At 43.2% G+C, this 18,495-nt stretch overlaps 1 pseudogene; it reads left to right on the top strand.

Moving 5' to 3' along the window:
* The first annotated feature begins 205 nt into the window (after positions 1-205).
* On the top strand, positions 206-17,639 carry LOC121583472 (annotated as a pseudogene).
* Positions 17,640-18,495: the final 856 nt, after the last annotated feature.

Raw genomic sequence — 18,495 nt, 5'->3', positions numbered from 1 at the left:
CACTGTATATTTCAGTACAAATAAATAAAGTCAGGCTTTAGCGAAGACAGTAGGTCTCTCCCTTTCATTTTCTCTATCTGTCTTCATGATTGCTTGTCTAAGTATCTCTTTAGTTTTACAAACTGTTTAGCAAACTGTGGAAAGTGTTTTTCCAATTAAGGAAACTAAAAGCAACAATTGAAAGAATCACATTAAAAAACAAACCATGTTTCAGCTGCAGCATAACTTCTGCCTGTGTGTAACTGTTCTTGCTGCCTTCCTGGGAGACATTGCCTTGGATGAGGAGGACCTGCGTATGTTTAAGGTTTACTTGTAGGACCATCGAGACCTTCAACAATACAGATGCTGGTACAGTATGGGAGCCGTGCTGGACATGGAGGATCCAACATTGGGGTCAATTTAGGGTGTTTTCACATGACTGCCATCTCCGTTGCAAATCCATGCATGAATTTGAGATGAGGGGTTACATTAGTTCTCTGAATTGAGTTGAAATTGATTGAATGTCCTCAAAACTGCATGGACCACATATCTGTTTGCATGTATCTGCTCCAGTGAATGGTTCGTCGTCCAGTGAGAGCAGTAGGAATGACACGTCGCCAGACAGTCAGGCCCAGGGCTCCCTTCGCAGGAGGAGGACAGCTACCTCCAGACCAGACGGCGTCATTCCATACGTGATCAGTGGGAATTTCATTGGTGAGTTCTGACTTTGAAGGACAACCCTCCCTTTTAGGCAGCCAACAAGCAAAATTCCTTCAGGCCATGCGTCACTGGGACCTTCACTGAAAGGACAACGGAGGAGAGCTACCAGCAGGAAAGCTCAATGCACCTACTTTACTACTTAGAAGTCCCTTATGCCCACCTGCTGGTAAATTACAGCTCCCTACTGTTCACAGCAGAACATTGCCAGTTGCTTCAGAGTTATGTCCCTTGACAGAAAATAGATGGTAATGCACTTCAGGCAGGAACGCTTCACTGTCATTTTAGCCTTTTGTCTTAGGCTCCTGTGGTTTCAAACCTGATGATTCGCTCCATGAGCAGCAGCTCTACATGCCTCTCCATTGCTCTTCAACTTTTTCACAATATCTGCCATTCAGACAGGGTTCATGCTGCACACTGCATGACCAATTGTTCTTTATTCTCTCAGATTCTTTGCTTAAGATTTTGATAAAGACTGGGAACAAAGGGGCCCGGAGACTGTCTGGTTGAGCAGTAATGCTCTTGTCCTCGGAACCACATACGGAAGCCGGTTCGATCCCCGCATCCATCCTTCTGTTTCTCTTCTCCTGTCATTTCACAAATAAATACAAATATAAAAGGAGTTTGAAATCTGTTCTCCTTTAAAAAAGAAAGAAAGAAAAGACTAGGAACAAAGCTGTGAGGTAGTTATTCTATAAAGGGATTTGATTGTAAACAGTTTACTGTAAGTGTGTGTTTGCCTGCATGTGTCTGTGTTATTGTCAGAATTCATGGCAAAAAAAGAAAACCGGGAACATTGCCCCAGAGCAAAGTATTTATTCATTTTCTAAATCTGGGCTTTCATGTGTGACTGACCACAGAGCTGGAGCTCTCCAGTTGTAGAGTTTGACCATACTGAGTTATTGAAGTGTGTGCAGTAAACAGTCAATTCCATTTTCATTCTGTCAATTCAGGGGACAAATTAAAGTCAACTTATAAAAGAAAAAAAAATGAGTAGAACTCAATGACAATGGATAGTTTTTCAATTCATTCGATTCAATAATGTAATATCAAGTTATTCCGTGTGCTGAATTGACTGAAATAAATGTGAATCAACCACAGTCCTGCAAGTGGGCATATCCCCCTGAAAGACTGTGTCTCCCTCTACAGGTGTTGCTCCTACGTGGGCAGGAGGGTAGGGGGTCCCCAGGCCATCTCAATAGGAAAGTTTGGGATCGTTGTGCATGAGCTGGGCCATTCGATCGGCTTCTGGCACGAGCATGCACGTCCCGACCGCGATGAACATGTCAGTATTATCAGAGACAACATCCAGCCAGGTAAGTCTGACTGTCTGCCTGTCTCTCGCAGATCATTTTGAGCCTTACCTCCATGGACCTCTACAGGAGCCACTTGTGCTGGTATGACCATGTGGAGGTCCGAGACATGTTCTGGAGAAAAGCCCTTTTGAAAGGTATTTACATGGAAGAAGATTTAGAGTGGAACCCATCCATTGAGAACTCTCTAGAGAGGCCTGCTCTCTACATCTGTCAATAACTCTGTTTGTTTAGTCACATATTTGATAAAACCGGATTTTAGTCTGTCAGGTCAAATCTTGATTCTTCCCATTTGTCCCAGGACAAGAGTATAACTTCCTGAAGATGGAGCCAGGGGAGGTGGACTCTCTTGGGGAAGTGTACGACTTTGACAGCATCATTCATTATGCACGGAACACCTTTTCCAGGTTGGTACAAAGAACTGATTCTTCATAAGCTCTATTTGGTTAATTGGTTACTGTCTGGTTGGACAATAAAATTGTCTTGAAGGTCAATCATTCTTCTCCTCAGTATCTATACGAAAACAAAAATATAAATGAAACATGTAAAGTGTTGGTCCCATGTTTCATGAGCTGAAAGAAAAGATCCCAGAAAATCTTTATACGCACAAAAAGGGTATTTCTCTCAAATGTTGTGCACAAATTTGCTTACATCCCTGTTAGTGAGCATTTCTCATTTGCCAAGATAATCCATCCACCTGACAGGTGTGGCATATCAAGAAGCTGATTAAACAGCATGATCATTACACAGGTGCACCTTGTGCCGGGGACAATAAAAGTCCACTCTAAAATGTGCAGTTTTGTCACACAACACAATGCCACAGATGTGTTGAAGTTTTGAAGGAGCGTGGCAATTGGCATGCTGACTGCAGGAATGTCCACCAGAGCTGTTGCCAGAGACTTTAATGTTCATTTATTTACCATAAGCCGCCTCCAATGTCATTTTTGAGAATTTGGCAGTACGTCCAACCGGCCTCACAACTGCAGACCACATGTAAACACACCACCCCAGGACCTCCACATCCGGCTTCTTCACCCACGGGATTGTCTGAGACCAGCCACCCGGACAGCTGATGAAACTGAGGAGTATTTATGTCTGTAATAAAGCCCTTTTGTGGGAAAAAACACAAGTCTGATTGGCTGGGCCTGGCTCCCCAGTGGGTGGGCCTGGCTCCCAAGTGGGTGGGCCTGGCTCCCAAGTGGGTGCCCTCCCAGGCCACCCATGGTTGCGCCCCTGCCCAGTCGTGAAATCCATAGATTAGGGCCTAATGAATTTATTTCAATTGATTGATTTCCTTATATGAACTGTACTCAGTAAAATTGTTGAAATTGTTGCATGTTGTGTTTACATTTTTATTCAGTATACATTTGATGTGTTCTAACCTTCAGTTGAGTATTATTCACTCAAGTACTTTGTTTTTCACCTGACACATTGTAGTCAGGTCGCTTGTGCACGATAACATTAAATCTTCTAATTAGTATACATATTAGAATAACAATGTCACTGGCAGGAACTGGTTGTCTTCCAACAAAACGAACACTTTGCTCCTAGATCTGACTTCAAAGAACCCTGGGATGCCATGGGGATTGGGTCCTGACTGTGATTAGAATGATTTCACAGAAAACCGATGCCTTTTCATTTCTGTCTCGTGCATGTTGTTACCCTGTTGCTTTTTCTGTGTTTTGCTTTTTTACCTCCACCAACACTTTGCAGGCCAGGGTCGTGGAGGCGGGCCAGGGGAAATATAGGGCTGTCAGTTGGGTCTTTGTTTGGGACAATCTAAGCTTTCAGGGATGGGCTCCACAGAGCCCGTTGGCACAGCCTAAAGCCCTAGCTCAGACCGCTTTATTTGCACATGCCTGCCATTCAAGGGTGCATCACCATGGGAACTGGGTGACAACTGGCTGCTGGGGGGACAGAAAGGGAGGTCGATAAAGTAGAAAAATGTCAAACCGGAAACCCATGTGAAAATGTCTTATTATGGCCTGCTCCTCAGCAGTGCTAAGTCATGACTGCTTTTCCAGTGGTGGAACTGTTGTTAATGATGGTGATATCTAGGATGAATGGTTATTTTCCAGTGGTGGAACTGTTGTTAATGATGGTGATATCTAGGATGAATGGTTATTTTCCAGTGGTGGAACTGTTGTTAATGATGGTGATATCTAGGATGAATGGTTCTTGAGTTTTGACAGTAAAAAAAAAAGTGTTAAAGACTCGTTGTCTTAAAAGTCAGCTGAATACAAATTAAACATTTTGTTTTTCTAAGAGAGAATAAGGAGAGGTTTCTCTTAAAGCTGGATCCGTAATGGTGAAACTGCCACATCCGTTTGCGAAATTACAACAACAAAGAAGTTACTTCAAACAACAAACACATTTTTGCACGCGCAATAGAACAGCAGAGCATGTACTGCAATTTGTTTTTTACCACGATGCTGGATGCTCCTCTCCACGTTTCATCAACAAAACAAGAACAATAACAAATGCACTGGAGGTGAAGTGTGGCGCTGTTTCCCTTTATGCAGATGTTAGTTTTAATGCTCCTCTGTGTGTGTCTGAACTTCAGCGGCATCTTCTTAGACACCATTCTGCCCCGCTATGATGTCAATGGAGTCAGGCCACCCGTTGGGCAGAGGAGCAAAGGGGACATCGCACAAGCTCGCAAACTTTACAAGTGTACAAGACATATCCAACTTGGCAGACCCCCTGACTCATGTAGGCTTTTCACCACTTGAAAAGTCAGAGAGAACATGAGGATAAACCCTGCATAAGGTCTGACTCCTACCACCCCCGCCCATTCAAAAGATGACGATTGATGATTACTGTGTTTACCTTTCTGAAGCCATGACAAAGCTGTAATGACAAAGCCGTAACATGAGTAGATTAATTGTCAAAAGGAGATTGATTAATTCTTTATTTTCCAAAAATTGGAATTCAGTTTATTGTTGTAATCCGGAGAACTCAAGCCCCAGGAACGGGCCACAGTTGTTACAAGTCTACAACCAATCAATCAGCAACCATCAAGTGCTTGGTATTGTGCCTCCTTTTTCAGGCTATGGAAAATCTATGTTGAGACAGCTGAAACGAAAGCTTGTCTTTTGTAACCCAGCAATGTTTTGTTTTTGTCTTCTTTCGCCATTCCTGTGGTGTGTTTAGAGTGTGTTTCTTTTTCACTGTGTGCTGTGTTGTGTTTTGTGGGCAGGGTGTGGGGACCGCCTACAGGACAGTTGTCACGACTTCCGCCGAGGCTGCCTCCCCTCCTTGTTCGGGCAGGCTTCGGCGTTCGTCGTCACCGGAGTACTAACCATTGCCGCCCCAGTCATCATCACAATTGTCTTGTCAATCACACACACCTGGTTCTAATCCCCTAATTAGTCAGTGTATAAGTGTTCCCTCTGCCCCCTTGTCCTTGTGGGTGATTGTTTATTTGTGGAGGTTAGTGAAGCACGGTGGAGCTTGTGTATTGTGTATCGACGGGAGTATTTTACCCGTATGCCTTGTATTTTCCAGTGCGCCTGTTTTGTGGCCTGGAGTGTGTTTGACGCATTTCTGCGTAAACCTGTATTTTGCGGATTAAAGCCTGTTATTCTGTGATTTACCCTCCTGCGCCTGACTCCTTCATCACCACCTCATCACAACAGTAGTGGAAACTTCTCCACTCCTGGTTATCCCAATGGATATGCAGTCTACGTCCACTGTATCTGGAGGATCTCTGTCACACCTGGAGATAAGGTAGGTTGAAAACATCCAAGGGCTAGCCGTCAAACTCAGTTCACATCTGTGCATTGAGTTTCTCGGTGAGTTCTGTCAGTTCACTTGACAACAAACATATCGTATCCTATAACCAAAGGGGATGAGAGTTCTGGTTGAATTCAAGTGAGGTGCATTGGCTACGGTCTTTGTGCTTAGAATTGTTCAGAAATAGCCTCTTAATAGCCTCAGCGTCTTTGGCTCTGGGGTTGAATCCCTGCCTTGCAGCCAATGGGTTGTAAGTTTAAATAACCTGTTTATTTGTGGATTTCTTGGGGGCAGCAGATATCCTAGTGGTTAAGAGCATTGGGCCAGTAACCGAAAGGTCGCTTGTTTGATTACCGACTAGCCAAATAGGTGAGAAATGTGTCGATGTGCCCTTTAGCAAGGCACTTAACCCTAATTGCTCCTGTTAGTTGCTCTGGATAACAGTGTCTGCTAAATGACCAAAATGTCCTGTGCTGCCCTTAACAAACAAACTTTACTCCTTCCTTCCTTTTCTCTCTCCCCATCTTCATTTCTGCCTGTCTGTCTGTCTGTCTGTCTGTCTGTCTGTCTGTCTGTCTGTCTGTCTGTCTGTCTGTCTGTCTGTCTGTCTGTCTGTCTGTCTGTCTGTCTGTCTGTCTGTCTGCCTGTCTGTCTGTCTGTCTGTCTGCCTGTCTGTCTGCCTGTCTCTCACAGATAATTTTGAACCTTACCTCCATGGACCTCTACAGGACTCACTTGTGCTGGTATGACCATGTGGAGGTCCGAGATGGGTTCTGGAGAAAAGCCCTTCTGAAAGGTCTTTACATGGAAGATTTAGAGTGGAACCCATCCATAGAGAACTCTCCAGAGAGGCCTGCTGTCTACATCTGCCAATAACTTATTTAGAAAACATCTGTCCCTAAGTCAATGTTCACCTGAGATGTTGAATTCCTAGAGCAGAGCAGTTTATGTAAATGGTTAGAATTTGAATAGAATGTACAATATGTTCAGAATAATACACTGATGCACAATGATCAGACTTCACCAGCTGTCTGTGTAACTGAGATGAACTGAAAGCTGCCTGCCTCAGTGTTGTTATTAGTCATTACCCTGGAGTTGTTGCTGTTGTGTTTTTATTTGTTTATCTTTCGTATCATGCCGTTACTGTGGGGACAGTCTACCTGGCCCCATCGTTTCCACGGACAGTCGGCTATGGATAGAGTCCAGGAGCAGCAGCAACTGGGTGGGCAAGGGCTTCTCAGCCGTGTATGAAGGTAACATCAGCCGTTTCACCATAGACCATATTGTCTATATATAGTATTAATGTCCTTCTTTTAGTGTCTGAAAAGCCTTAGTTTTCTGCAACATTCAAATTACAGAAGCTCTATAAACACTAAACACAAAACTCATGTGTTGCCACTATATTCCCTTGATTTCAAAAGAAAGAGGGAAGTTGATATTGTTGTTGGAAGAATTCATGGAAGGTGTACCCCCCTCCCTCTCTCACCAGCCAACTGTGGGGGAGAGGTGAACTGGGACAATGGCCAGATCCAGTCACCTAACTACCCGAACGACTACCGGCCCAACAAAGTGTGTGTGTGGAAGATCACAGTAGCGCAGGATTTCCATGTGGGCCTCTCCTTCCAGTCATTTGAGGTAAAGATTATGAAGCGGAAAGGGAAGTGGAATATCATTGTCACTCAATCATGTACTTGTATGCAGTGCTTGACTTGTACTGAAATAGGTGCCGGTACTCATTTTGGGTGACTGTACTGTTTATATTTAGGTGCAGGTGCTCCACAATACTCTTGAGCTAATATTCTATAAGAGGAACAGGAGCTCAAGCAGTAGAACATTTGAGGTGCCGGTACTCAGCTCCGGTGAGCTCCTGCCCAAGTGAAGAACTTCTTGTATGTGAATGGAACCCTGTGAGAGCCCCAAGAATAATCTGCATTAAATCTGGGATGACCGCAGCACATCTTGATGTCAATCATAAAGTCCAGACACTTTTAGGTGATGGATGTGATGGAGACTTCTTCTTTATTACTGATAGGAGGATACTGCTATGTTGGTTTGAAGTAATCATATTTATAACCGACATAGCAGAGTAGATGTGAATTTGTAGGACAGTTGGACATCATGTGTCAACATCCTCCAATGTTCCTTGCCTGTCTCTACCATAGATTGAGAGGCATGACAGCTGTGCCTATGACTACCTGGAGGTGAGAAGCGGGAACTCAGAAAGCAGTCCACTGCTGGGCTGCTTCTGTGGCTACGACAAACCAGATGACATCAAGACCAGCTCCAACCAGCTCTGGATGAAGTTTGTGTCTGATGGGTCAGTGAACAAGGCCGGATTTGCTGCGAACTTCTTCAGAGGTCAAGAATAGTGTCCATCTGTGACTAGTGTTAATGATGATATGACACAGGATTGGGTAATATTTTGCACAAAAATCCTTTACAAAATTTGCTACCAGTGAAGAATTTGTCGTAATATAGTAGTTCACATTAATATCTGTGGAACCATCTTCTGATTATTCAACTGTATCTCAGGCCTTCACATTTACATTAAAGGCCCAATGCAGCCATTTTTATCTCAATATCAAATCATTTCTGGGTAACAATTAAGTACCTTATTGTAATTGTTCTCAATCAAAATTCAGCTGTGTATTTCTGCATTGTTACACATATTATCTGATGATGGCCAACATGGCTGACTTATGGAATAAAAGCAGACCTTTTGAATTGATAAGCTAGAGTTGCTCCTTCCTCCCCATATCAGTTAATTTGATATACTTAGTATTTGTGGGCTTTAGATGGATGGCAGGATGTATACCAAAAAAGTTTGAATAGTTTTACTTTGGCCATTTGCCTTATGATGTTGAGGTTAGTGTACACTACTTCAATGGGAGGGAAGTGGAACTGATGGTTTCTTAGAAATGTTTTACTCCATTTTCTCTTTTTGGATGTCACAACGGCCTTTCTGGATGAAAGAGATGGAGTATATTATGAACTCTTTATTTCTGTCGACTGAAAATACAAAGGGAAGGAAGTGGAAGTATTTATACAATGTGCAGAGGAACGGATGGTTTCTTCTGGTTCCTTTCTTCTTGTCACGTCTCCTCCCGTTGCTCCCCTCCGGCGCTCTGATTTGCCGGTCTACTGAGCCACCGGTCTGAGCGCACCACCTCGGCAACACCGGAATGGAAACTCAACGCACCCTAATCACCTCCAGCGCACCTGCACCTCATCATCTCATCACCACCCCTACAGTGGGGAAAAAAAGTATTTAGTCAGCCACCAATTGTGCATGTTCTCCCACTTAAAAAGATGAGAGAAGCCTGTAATTTTCATCATAGGTACACGTCAACTATGACAGACAAATTGAGGAAAAAAAATCCAGAAAATCACATTGTAGGATTTTTAATGAATTTATTTGCAAATGATGGTGGAAAATAAGTATTTGGTCACCTACAAACAGGCAAGATTTCTGGCTCTCACAGACCTATAACTTCTTCTTTAAGAGGCTCCTCTGTCCTCCACTCGTTACCTGTATTAATGGCACCTGTTTGAACTTGTTATCAGTATAAAAGACACATGTCCACAACCTCAAACAGTCACACTCCAAACTCCACTATGGCCAAGACCAAAGAGCTGTCAAAGGACACCAGAAACAAAATTGTAGACCTGCACCAGGCTGGGAAGACTGAATCTGCAATAGGTAAGCAGCTTGGTTTGAAGAAATCAACTGTGGGAGCAATTATTAGGAAATGGAAGACATACAAGACCACTGATAATCTCCCTCGATCTGGGGCTCCACGCAAGATCTCACCCCGTGGGGTCAAAATGATCACAAGAACGGTGAGCAAAAATCTCAGAACCACACGGGGGGACCTAGTGAATGACCTGCAGAGAGCTGGGACCAAAGTAACAAAGCCTACCATCAGTAACACACTACGCCGCCAGGGACTCAAATCCTGCAGTGCGAGACGTGTCCCCCTGCTTAAGCCAATACATGTCCAGGCCCGTCTGAAGTTTGCTAGAGTGCATTTGGATGATCCAGAAGAGGATTGGGAGAATGTCATATGGTCAGATGAAACCAAAATATAACTTTTTGGTAAAAACCCAACTCATCGTGTTTGGAGGACAAAGAATGCTGAGTTGCATCCAAAGAACACCATACCTACTGTGAAGCATGGGGGTGGAAAAATCATGCTTTGGGGCTGTTTTTCTGCAAAGGGACCAGGACGACTGATCCGTGTAAAGGAAAGAATGAATGGGGCCATGTATCGTGAGATTTTGAGTGAAAACCTCCTTCCATCAGCAAGGGCATTGAAGATGAAACGTGGCTGGGTCTTTCAGCATGACAATGATCCCAAACACACCGCCCGGGCAACGAAGGAGTGGCTTCGTAAGAAGCATTTCAAGGTCCTGGAGTGGCCTAGCCAGTCTCCAGATCTCAATCCCATAGAAAATCTTTGGAGGGAGTTGAAAGTCCGTGTTGCCCAGCGACAGCCCCAAAACATCACTGCTCTAGAGGAGATCTGCATGGAGGAATGGGCCAAAATACCAGCAACAGTGTGTGAAAACCTTGTGAAGACTTACAGAAAACCTTTGACCTGTGTCATTGCCAACAAAGGGTATATAACAAAAGTATTGAGAAACTTTTGTTATTGACCAAATACTTATTTTCCACCATAATTTGCAAATAAATTCATTAAAAATCCTACAATGTGATTTTTTTTCTCCTCATTTTGTCTGTCATAGTTGATGTGTACCTATGATGAAAATTACAGGCCTCTCTCATCTTTTTAAGTGGGAGAACTTGCACAATTGGTGGCTGACTAAATACTTTTTTCCCCCACTGTATATAGCCCTGGACTGTTCTGGATGATGTTGTGTGTGATTGTTTAGCTTCGTGTCGTTTTACTCTATCTTTGTTATTTCTCATTGTCATTCTTAAGTAAACCTTGACCTTGTTAATTCCTGCGTCTGCGTCCTGCCTCTTCGTATACTCAGAACGCGTCACACTTCTTCATGACATATCACGACGGCTCTGTGGGTGGTAGAGATGCGCTGCTCACAGAACCCATTATCAGGCTTGGAACACCCGTCCAGCTCTACCACCCACAGAGCCGTCATGATATGTCATGAAGAACAAAGGAACCAGAAGAAACCATCCGTTCTACTGCACATTGTATAAATACTTCCACTTCCTTCCCTTTGTATTTTCAGTCGACAGAAATAAAGAGTTCATAATATACTCAATTTTTCATCCAGAGAGGCCGTTGTGACATCGCATGAGGGAAGAAAGAATAAATGAAGCAAAACATTTGCACTGGGCCTTTAACATTGACTTGACAAATTGCTGGTACATTTGGGCTACAGTATAAATTATTTTGAAAAGCTTCCGAGGTATGAGCATTTTTGTTTATTCTTATACAGTGAGTGTTTGGGTGAGACAGTGACCCTGAGTAGAAATGAGGGGAATTAGGCACAACTCTCATTTGTCACTTTAAATAAAATGTCATATTTTATTCAACTGTATATTTCTGCATTGTTGCACATATTATCTGATGATGGCTGACTTATGGAATAAAAGAGGACTTTTGAATTGAAGCTAGAGCTGCTCCTTGCTCCGAATATCAGTTAATTTGATATGCTTTACATGGAAGGCTGGATGTCCACCTGTGTGTACACAAAAAAAATCTCATTTTTTCAGTGTACTGAAAATAGGGTACACTACTTCAATGGGAGGGAAGTGGAACTGATGGTTTCTTAGAAATGTTTTACTCCATTCTCTCTTTCTTCCTTCATGGGATGTCACAACGGCCTCTCTGGATGAAAGAGATGGGAAGGAAGTGGAAGTATTTATACAATGTGCAGAGGAACGAATGGTTTCTTCTGGTTCCTTTCTTCTTCATGACATAACACAACAGCTTCTGTGGGTGGTAGAGATGGACGAGTGTTCCAAGCCTGATAATGGGTTCTGTGAGCAGCGCTGTGTGAATACCCTGGGCAGCTACCGATGTGCCTCTGACCCTGGCTTTGAGCTCGCCTCAGACAGGTGCATCTGTGAGGGTGAGTGCAGGGGGTGCTTACTTATCCATCTCCTAAAAACACCAATGTATACTCAACAAAAATATATAGACATGTAAAGTGTTGGACCAATGTTTCATGAGCTTAAAAAAATTATCCCCGACATTTTTCATATGCACAAATAACGTATTTCTCTCTAATTTGGTGCACAAATTTGTTTACATCCCTGTTAGTGAGCATTTCTCCTTTGCCAAGATAATCCATCCACCTGACAGGTGTGGCATATCAAGAAGCTGATTAAACAGCATGATCATTACACAGGTGCACCTTGTGCTGGGGACAACAAAAGCCCACTCTAAAATGTGCAGTTTTGTCACACAACAAAATGCCACAGATGTCTCAAGTTTTGAGGGAACATGCAATTGGCATGCTGACTACAGGAATGTCCACCAGAGATGTTGCCAGAGAATTTAATGTTAATTTCTCTACCATAAGCCGCCTCCAACGTCGTTTTAGAGAATTTGGCTTTACGTCAACTGGCCTCACAACTGCAGACCACGTATAACCACACCAGCCCAGGACCTCCACATTCGGCTTCTTCACCTGCGGAATCTTCTGAGACCAGCCACCTGAACAGCTGATGAAACTCTGGGATTGCACAACCGAAGGATTTCTGCACAAACTGTCAGAAACTGTCTCAGGAAGCTCATTTGCGTGCTTGTCGTCCTCACCAGGATCTTGACCTGACTGCAGTTCGACGTCGTAACTGACTTCAATGAGCAAATGCTCACCTTCAATGGCCAGTGGCATGCTGGAGAAGTGTGCTTTTCACGGATGAATCCCAGTTTCAACTGTACCAGGCCGATGGCAGACAGCATGTTTGGTGTCTTGTGGGTGAGCGGTTTACTGATGTCAACATTGTGAACAGAGTGCCCCATGGTGGCGGTGGGATTATTGTATGGGCAGGCATAAACTAGACAACGAACACAATTGCATTTCATCGGTGGCAATTTGAATGCACAGAAATACCGTGACGAGATCCTGAGGCCCATTGTCGTGCCATTCATCCACCGCCATCACCTCATGTTTCAGCATGATAAAGCAAAGCCCCATGTCGCAAGGATCTGTACACTATTCCTGAAAGCTGAAAATGTCCCAGTTCTTCAATGGCCTGCATGCTCACCAGACATGTCACCTATTGAGCATGTTTGCTCTGGATCGACGTGTACAACAGCATGTTCCATTCCCGCCAATATCCAGCAACTTTGCACAGCCATTGAAGAGGAGTGGAAAAACATTCCACAGGCCACAATCAACAGCCTGATCAACTCTATGCGAAGGAGATGTGTCGCGCTGCATGAGGCAAATTGTGGTCACACCAGATACTGACTGGTTTTCTGATCCACGCCCCTACCTTTATTTTTAAGGTATCTCTGACCAATCGATGCATATCTGTATTCCCAGTCATGTGAAATCCATAGATTAGGGCCTAATGAATTTATTGAAATTGACTGATTTCCTTATATGAACTGAAATCTTTGAAATTGTTGCATGTTGCGTTTATATTGTTGTTCAGTGTTGTATGAATCACATAACATCACCATCCCACTCACTGGACAGTCTCAAGGCTTTAGAAAACTCAAGCCACAGTCTAACTTCACAAAATAACCATCTGTGCAATTGTCATAATTGTAATAAAGAGCTTCTCAGGAGATAAATATCCCAATGTTGACACCATTGTAGTAAAAAAAACGACACTCATCAGCCCCTGTCTTCAAACTAAATGTTGATATTCTTGCAACAGAGCAACAATCACATTAATCTGCTTTATAGTGTATTGTACTGTGAACCCGTTCCACCTTCTCTACACTATAACAGTTATGATGTGGTACGAGGTGTGTTGCCTCATGGCCACAGGTCTGTCACTAATGTTCGCTCTGTATCCTCCCCAGCAGCTGCGTGTGGAGGCTTCATTACCAAGCTTAACGGCTCCATCACCACCCCTGGCTGGCCCAAAGAATACCCCCCAACAAGAACTGTGTCTGGCAGCTGGTGGCCCCTACACAGTACCACATCACCCTGCTGTTTGATGTCTTCGAGACCGAGGGCAACGATGTAAGCATTATACCCTGAATTATCAGAGAGGGCACATTTTGTAAGTGGGAAGGAATGGGCAGTTACAATGGCCAGTGAAAGTGGCCACCGATGTCTCTCCTCATGAGGGAAATTATTGTCTAGTCCAGTAAGGCGGTGTCTGTGTGTAGTGGTTTACCTTGACTTATTCCATAGTACATGTTCCAGTTCCTCTTCAACACTGTCTGACCTGTCCTCTGTGGTCTCTTCTTCCCTCAGGTGTGTAAATATGATTATGTGGAGGTGAGGAGTGGACTGACCGCTGATACCAGGCTTCATGGGAAGTTTTGTGGAACAGAGAAACCAGAGGCCATCACCTCCCAAAACAACAACACAGTGTCCGAAAAAGGTTTCAAAGCCCAATTCTTCTCGGGTAAGTCTTTAAAAAAAGAATTGTGAGACAAAATGTACATATAAGCACTAACACAATAAATGCTCAAAGATTTGAGTGTTATAAAGGGCTTAGGTGGGTTTAACAATGTCTGACAATGTTCTGTTCCTATGCAGTCAAGGACGAGTGCTCTAAGGAGAATGGAGGCTGCCAACACGAGTGTGTCAACATATTCAGGAGCTACAGTTGTCAGTGTCTCAGTGGCTTTGTGCTGCATGACAATAAACACGAATGCAAGGAAGGTACAGGATGTCTCCTATCTTAATGGATTTATCCTTACATTTACCTACAGATCATACTGTAGCTATCCATATCCATCCATCCAGGAATTACATAAAGCCCTTGACATCCTATTTTACATGGCTCATGAAATCAAAGAGCTGGGGATATGATCTGTCCTCTTGGATTACTGAGCTATTCAGCAATGTTTATTTTCTAGCCGGCTGTGATCATGTGGTGAGCAGTGTGTCAGGCACCATCACCAGCCACTACTGGCCTGACAAGTACCCCAGCAAGAAGGCCTGTACCGGGGCCCTCTCCACTACCCCAGGCCACCTCATCGAAATTGTATGTTAACTGCTCGTGACAAGATTGGAATAGTTTTAATGACACCTGTTATGTCATGCTTATAATTTACATTGTAACAGTACATAGTCAGCAGAAGAAGGTTAATGTAGATTCTTACCACCTACCTCAATTAATCTACATACAATTTTCATGTTTTCAAAGAGATCGACATGGAGGCTCATCTGGAGTGTGCCTACGACCACCTGAAGATCTACGATGGGCGGGGCAGCGGGCCCCCAGTCTGGATGCTTCTGTGGCACCAAGAAACCCTCGCCAGTCATCTCCAGTGGCAACAAGATGTTCCTGTGCTTCTTCTCTGACAACTCAGTCCAGAAGAGAGGCTTTGAGACACGTACACTGGAATTAGCACTAGTATTAGCATTTTGTGATACCAGAAAGAAAAGGACTGAAATGGATAATTCTTATTTGTTCACAGGGAGATGGGCGAACTGCTATCATGTTGTTTTGATTTCAGAGAAAATAGAATATTCAACTAATATTGATTGTATAATAAATTATTCAACCTTTTTCATTTAGGTCTGGTCAATCCACTGCCATAGCCTATTTAAAATATTGATAATAATAATGATAAATAATCCATAAATCTCAGCAGACCAGTTAAGTGGTATTCATTGATCTTACCAATGCCTTTGATCCAGTTGGGCTCATTTTGTCTCTTAGATCAATCAAAAAGGCTTGCGTTTTCCCAAAGACAACTCCAATTACTGGGAGGTCGAAAAGGATGGGCCACAAGGGTTTGATCCTGGGACCATTGTTAACCTCCTTCATCGTTAATGATCAGTTATGTGTCCACTGATGCAAATGTCTTCTTGTATGCTGATGACACTATCTCTGGTTTTTGTTTTGTTTGTATTATATTATCACTAAGGTACAGTACATTATGTTAGTAATGCGTGAACAACATATGTTGTTTTGTCAAGACCCTTGAATAATGACAGGATTCATCTCAAGGAATTAATCCTGCATAAATTGGGGGTTACAATGGCCATGTTGCCATCTGGGTTTGTGATTAGTGGTCTCTTTCATCTCACGCGTATAAAGTTACACAATACCACAGGGAGTGTAGTGGATTTTTTTGGGGGAAAATAACTGCGCTCAGAGAATTATTTGTTGCTAAATTGCACATTCCATATCTGAATGAGTTCCTTCTCTGAGCCTCGGTCTCTAATTTTGTGGCTGTGCGTTCTCAGAGTGTGCAGGAAGCATTAAAGCTGAGGTCAAGACCAAAGATCTTTACTCCCACGCCCAGTTAGGGGATAACAACTACCCAGGGTTGTCTGACTACCAGTGGGTGGTCTCTGCTGAGAAGGGCCACGGAGTAGAGCTCATATTCCAAACCTTTGAGATTGAGGAAGAGGCTAGGAATACATGGAGCTATTTGATGGTGCTGATGTCAAGGCTGTGGATCTGGGGTAAGGACGACCAAAGGTTTCAGTACATCTACTAGACTGTAACAGCTACTGTACATAGTGTTACTGTATGTAGCACTTCACAAAATGCCAGGGGTGTTTGCATACTTTTAAAATGTAGAGGTGTAAGATTATCTCTCTCTCTCTCTCTCTCTCTCTCTCTCTCTCTCTCTCTCTCTCTCTGTCTCTCTCTCTCTCTCTCTTTCGCTCCCTCTTTCTCGCTCTCTTTCTTTCATCCCCTGAGGAGATCCTACTCTGCTGGGGACGCCATCGTTATAAAGTTCCATTCTGATGTCACCATCAATAAGAAGGGCTTCCATGAATGGTACACCAACACAAAGTTCCAAGACAGGGGTGGTATTACTGTACAGGATAGATTAAGGTCAGGGTACATGTGTAGCTCAGTTGGTAGAGCATGGCGCTTGCAACACAAGGGTTGCAAGCGTCAGCAACACTGAGCTACACATGTTTGAACATCTTGGAGAAGAATCTGGCCTTAATGGCCATGTACTGTTAAAATCTCCACCCGGCACAGCCAGAAGGGGACTCAGAGCCTGGTTCCTCTCTAGGTTTCTTCCTAGGTTTCTGCCTTTCTAGGGAGTTTTTCCTAGCCACCGTGCTTCTACATCTGCATTGCTTGCTGTTTGGGGTTTTAGGCTGGGTTTCTGTATAGCACTTTGTGACATCTGCAGATGTAAAAAGGGCTTTATAAATACAATTTGATTGATTGTGGGTTCGATTCCTATGGGGGACCAGTACGGGGGAAAAAAGTAAAAAAATGTATCCACTCAGTACTGTAAGTCGCGCTGGATATGCGTGTCTGCTAAATGACTAAAATGTAAATGTCATAGGGACTACTCCCCAGTGCCCTGACCACCTCGTAACTTGAAGCCCAGCTGAGCCCTAACTTCTTGGGAAGTTAACCTTCCAACCTTGCCTTGGTGTGTCTTTGATAAAAGATTGATTCCTAAATATGACTATTTACTCTTGAATTTTAATTATAGGCACTGTAACTATTGTATATCATTACGGGTGCACGTTGATGATTAGGAAAGACAGATAGAACCGGGGAAATTTGTTTTGAGCACACAGATGTAATTTGTATGGTCCTCCAATGTAGAACAGGGATGATTTTTTCCCCACTCATGATTGATGATAGCCGGACAAGAAAAAACAACGTTTGTTGTTATTCTTTTCAAAGGCTAATGAATATAGTGTAAGGTAGTGGTCTGTTCTTTTCCATTTGTTTAGATGATTTGGCCCAAATATATACCTCACAGAAGGACCAACATTTTCATAATTCCCATGCTGTCCTCAATAAGTGCTCCTAATGGGTGTTTCACTGTGCAGGTTTGAAACCATAGTTTTATTCTCTCGCTAGCTCGCCCGCTCACTCACTCTCTATCTCTCTCTATCTTTATTAATCCATAATCCATTAAACAATTACTGATTTATGTTGTTGTATCAGCCTGCATGGTGGATAGAGAATGCTTTCCTTAAAGTGCTACTAATGATATACAACATTTCAATGTGCTGGTTTGAACTGCTCTCTCTCTCTCTCCCTCTCGCTCCACTGATAATAGCCTAGGCCTATGCCATTACGTTGAGTGCAGTTTCCTTCCAAAAATAACTGTTTTTTTAATTATGTAAGTGCAAGGGTGGAATGGGAGGGAAGAAAAAGCGTATGAAATGTACTCTTGTGGAGATTGTTCAGAACCGTAACTTCTAAGTCTGACCTGCTAATCCTGGGCAAAACGTGGGTAGCACAATGTTATGGTACTGTACTGTGTCCACAGGTACTTCTAAGGTACCTTGAATGGCGATAGTGGTGCTATCCTAGTATGGTGCTATCCTAAAGAAACAAAACAGTTATTCATCAGTTGTTGTGTTTTAACCTCTTCTGCTTTGCAGGCTTTCATTCTATTAATGTTGTGTGATGTTCTGCGGACCGTGTGGCCAATCCATCTCCATTTCTGCTCCTGGATGCTGATAGAGACTTTATAATGTTATCTATAGTAGCTCTATGTACTATTTTCATTTCCAAAATGACTCACACTGACAAAAACACTTGTCGATGAGACAGTGACAGCTCCATTATGGACAAGCACTTCTCTGACTTGCACTATCAGGGATTTCTAGGAAATGGTCCACATCTTAAATTTTACTACAATCATTTTGACCCAATACTCAGCTCAGTAAGAAAGTGACACAA

This window comes from Coregonus clupeaformis, chromosome 15, assembly GCF_020615455.1.
Source record: "Coregonus clupeaformis isolate EN_2021a chromosome 15, ASM2061545v1, whole genome shotgun sequence".
Classification (NCBI taxonomy): Eukaryota; Metazoa; Chordata; class Actinopteri; order Salmoniformes; family Salmonidae; genus Coregonus; species Coregonus clupeaformis.
Note: the sequence above shows the minus strand (reverse complement) of the source record. Positions and strands in the feature narration are given on the sequence as shown.